The sequence below is a fragment of the Hippocampus comes genome, unplaced genomic scaffold (assembly GCF_001891065.2).
Source record: "Hippocampus comes isolate QL1 unplaced genomic scaffold, H_comes_QL1_v1.1 scaffold335, whole genome shotgun sequence".
In the NCBI taxonomy this organism is placed as follows: Eukaryota; Metazoa; Chordata; class Actinopteri; order Syngnathiformes; family Syngnathidae; genus Hippocampus; species Hippocampus comes.
In genome coordinates this window covers 987,212-991,449 of record NW_017805823.1, presented here as the reverse complement: position 1 = coordinate 991,449, position 4,238 = coordinate 987,212, and the positions used below count along the sequence as shown (strand labels likewise).

General features: G+C 39.7%; 1 long non-coding RNA gene across 1 annotated transcript in view; it reads left to right on the top strand.

Moving 5' to 3' along the window:
• The first annotated feature begins 532 nt into the window (after nucleotides 1-532).
• LOC109525578 (uncharacterized) overlaps nucleotides 533-4,238 on the top strand; it is a 30,870-nt gene continuing 27,164 nt past the window's right edge. The window contains exon 1 of the long non-coding RNA XR_002170174.1: nucleotides 533-708. This is a non-coding gene — a long non-coding RNA (uncharacterized LOC109525578). The remainder of the gene's footprint in view (nucleotides 709-4,238) is intronic.

Genomic DNA, 4,238 nt, shown 5'->3' with positions numbered 1-4,238 from the left:
GGCCTTGCTGGCCCTGACTGCTCATCACTGGCTTTGATTCACGCTGCTCAGTGCTTATATTTTGCAGCGGAATAAACGACAAGATTTTTGGTTAGCGTTATTCAACAATGGGATGATTGCACTAGGCTCCAGTTCTACACCACTGCAAACTACTGCTGATCTTGCAAGACTGAACACATCTGTTGAGTGACAATATCAAATTGCAAGATTTCATATACTACACATTTCCGCATATGAATTAATTATTACTAAAATAATATGCCCAGAGGTCCAAGTGTCACCATCATACTGGTAATGTTTTCCATGCCTTGTGAGTGGCTGGTGAACCTGAACTTGATGTAAGCTGAGATAGAAAAGTGGATCATAAATGTGTCATAATCATCAGATACCTTTGTCAAGAGTAAGGCTTATTTGCATGATGGATCAAATTACCGATGCTGCATTCTGTGGGGACATGCCAAGAATGTCAAAGCAAGAAGGAGCCATGAAGATTCCAAGAATCTTTTTGGTTTGTTGACTGATCTATCTTCTTTCATTAATACTGTCACTTTATTGTTGCCGCAGTTCCCATCACCGGCATCACGTGTACCCTTTTGTAATGGCCTCATCGCAAATGAAGATGCAAAGCCCACATGTATGGTCCATGGAGTCAGTCTTTTGGAGGTGCTCAACTGAGTTCAAGTGTCATGAGATACGCAGAAGTGTCATGTGAGTCAAGTTTAACTTTTTTTGTGAGCCCTGAGAAGCATGTTTCTTGAAAATTGGAGAGGTTTCACTTTTACAACTTTAAAAAACTATTTACGTTAAAAAGTCAAAAGACCGTACTGTAAATCAAAACCGAGCATTATCATTTTAGCAACGGCAGATTGTTTGATGTAGCTTTTTCAATTGAAGCTATAGTTAATGTATGAAGTTGTATTAGCCCTATAGCGAAAAGCAGGGCGTATACATACTGATTTAAAATATTTTTTTTTTTGACTTCACTTCGGAAATAACGACTCAACAGTAGTCAAGTTAAGTCCAGACACGCACAATCAAACAGTCCCTCCATCTCCTACGAGCAGAACAGTAAAAATAAACTAAAAATACTGACATGAATAAACACAATAAATATACAATCAAGAATAATACTTGATAATAATTGTAACCAGGGTACACAAGTGCATTGGGATGGGGAAAAAAAAAAACATATACAGGACCAAGATATATTACTACAATGTTATTGGATTGGATTGGATACAACTTTATTGTCAAATACAGCAGTTTGGCATGTTAATCCTAACGCAGGGTTCTTCAAATCACATCAAATGATGTAACATTACCAGTTAGAGTATTTTTTCCCTCCATATCAAGAAAGTAAAGCGCCTCCTTACCCCAGTTTGTATAAGGCGGTGATACAGGATTTTGAAAATGTGAGATCCCACACAAATAGGCAAGTGCGTGCTTAATTTATAGTGCGTGGTGTACTCGAGGTGACCAACATGGCACACCACACATAAAGATATGGGCATGAGTCTCCTCACCCAAACCGGATGCCTTTTGTAGTACCAAAACCGACCTGTGAGAGGCAGCATGGTGCCACAAGCCATCTAGACTGGCAGGAAATACACAAAAGAAAGATTATACGGGAAGCTAGGCTAAATGTTTGCGTATCTGCTAACTCCAGTGTGCAATGAACAATTTATGAGACAAAATATACAAACACAATCAAACAACAATCGATTGCTTCTCTAGAATGAGCTTTAGGTCGCTTCCTGATTGGCTCTGTCTTCACTGCTACTGAGTCTGTTGGCTCTGCCGAACTCTTGTGTTGACCACACACAAAAGGATCATACATATTGAACGTGTTTAACATTTATGATCTGATCTGGAAAAATCACACCTTTAACACTACTTATCCCAAAGGAAAATCACTCTGGATAATGTTTCAGAGACATCCAACAAACAGTGGCTGACTTGAATGGCAGAGGAAAAATGATCAAATGAGGCTCCATCATCAGTTTGTCTGTACACTGTTAAAAGCGTTTTTCAACACGTCACTATTTCTTAAAAAAGAAAAAAATTCGATGCGCTCATTCAGCTTCGGCCAGCCGCATTTAGCCTGGTGTCATGTGTGCAGTCTCAAAAAAGGTGACTCACACCCCACGTTAGTCTTCATCACTCTGTGCTGCTTAATGTCAAGAGAGACGAAGCAGGTCATTGAGCCTGAGTGGAAGGAATTGGCGGCCAGCAGCCTGCCGCCGAAACGAGAAACTGCGGAATAAAGAGGCTAACTTTCTCCTGGTGGATAGTGTTTCTCAATGCTGAATTGCAGTACAACTAAATCACATACATGCTGCCTTTCTATAACAACAAAATGTCTGTGACCAAAGATTAGTTTTTTTCTTTTAACCTCCATTTTGTTTTGACTGCAGTCAAATCAATGCATGTTTTGGAATGTTCTTCTGAGCGCAAGTGTGAGACACGTTCCTGATTTGCTTGCACAATAATGAGGTATGTGTAGTGTCAGTTGGCGTCACATGACATAGAAACTACTCAATCCTTCAGAGTCACAGGTCAAGATGGATTGGTTCACTGAGGTTCGCATCACCTTCTCACCTTTGGCTAGTTTCTGAAAGTATTTGAATCAAATACCGATATGACACGTCAATTCCATTCAGTGTGCTCAGAAATATTTGGACAGAAACAGTTTAGTGTGTGTGTGTGTGTGTGTGTGTGTGTGTGTGTGTGTGTGTGTGAGAGTGATTTTACATTACATCAAAACATCTTAAAAGTGTTTGAAGTGTAAAAAAACATCGATTCAATGAGTGTTTGAAGTATGGAGCGCACGACATCACCAAATTGTGCTATTGTTCCCTCCAAATGCTTTGCCAGGCCTTTACTCGCTGCTTGTTTGTGACATTTTGTCCCTTTCATTTTTGTCTTCAAAAAGCGAAACACATGCTCTGCTGGCTTGAGTGCAGGGCAGTTAGCCATTGAAGGATATTCCATTTCTCTATTTTCCAAAAGTCAAAATGTTACTCTTGCAGGAAAACGGATTATGGATGGATTAGAATAATTTACCGTTTTTGTGCTTTCTACTCTTTGTTTTTAATTTAGTGTTTTATTGTTTATTGTTGTATATATGATATTTGCTCCATGTACAGCACTTTGTATACATCGGTGGTTGTTTTAACGTGCTCTATAAATACAGTTGAGTTTGAGTACCATACTTTTCGGACTACAAGTCGCTCTGAAGTACACGTCACACCAGTTAAAGAATGCATCATGAAGAAGATAAAAAGTCGTTGACGGCAGCAAATGAGTTCCACTTCTAACCATGGAGAAGTTTTTCTTTTTAGTTTAAAACGACTTACCTGAACTAGAATCCCACATCGCATTGTGGCCAAAAGTTAGAATCCTGCTCGGTTAGTGCGCCTCTTGGTGCTGTGAATCCTTATGTTGGCATATGGTAGCCACATGCTAAACTAGCCATATGTAACACATATGTTGCAAGAACCACAACATTATTATTCTTCTTATTAATCAATTTCTTCTACTTTTGGCAATTGGCCAATACTGTTGGTTCAATACCGCCACCTTCAGCGATAATGCATGAAAAGTATTTGCCAACTGCCAAATGAAAATCAACTCAGTTAGGGAATGGGAATTGTCTGTGCCAGTTCGAATTTTAATATACAAATCACACCTGAGTATAAATCGCAATACCAGCCAAACTATGTAAAAAAAAAAAAAGTGACTTACAGTCCAAAAAAGATGGTATATATTTGTGCTTCTAGATCTTTATTGCATATTTGTGTATGTATATGCATTATTTGTAGGCACAGTATTGTGTGTGTAGGTGGGAGGGGTCATTCTGAAAAATGCAGTTATGCAACACATGGCCGCGACTTAGAGGGAGCGAGAAGTTTGCATGCTAAATGTGGGTACCGGTGTATTCAGCAGAACTGTTGCAGCTGAATATTCATTTCACCACAATATGAAAATGTCTTTTGGTACATCTGATACTACTGACAAAGTGTTACCTCCCCCTAAAATGAATCCTATGCTACCGTATTACACACACAGCAGGAAGTGGATATGGTGACGGGTTACTATTGAGGATAAAAGTGTCTGTGGTGGTGGTGGGATGGTGGCATGGGGAGGGTGTGTGTGTGTGTGTGTGTGTGTGTGTGTGTGTGTGTGTGTGTGTGTGTGTGTGTGGGGGGGGGGTGTTAAATAAAAACAAAGCGGGGGGG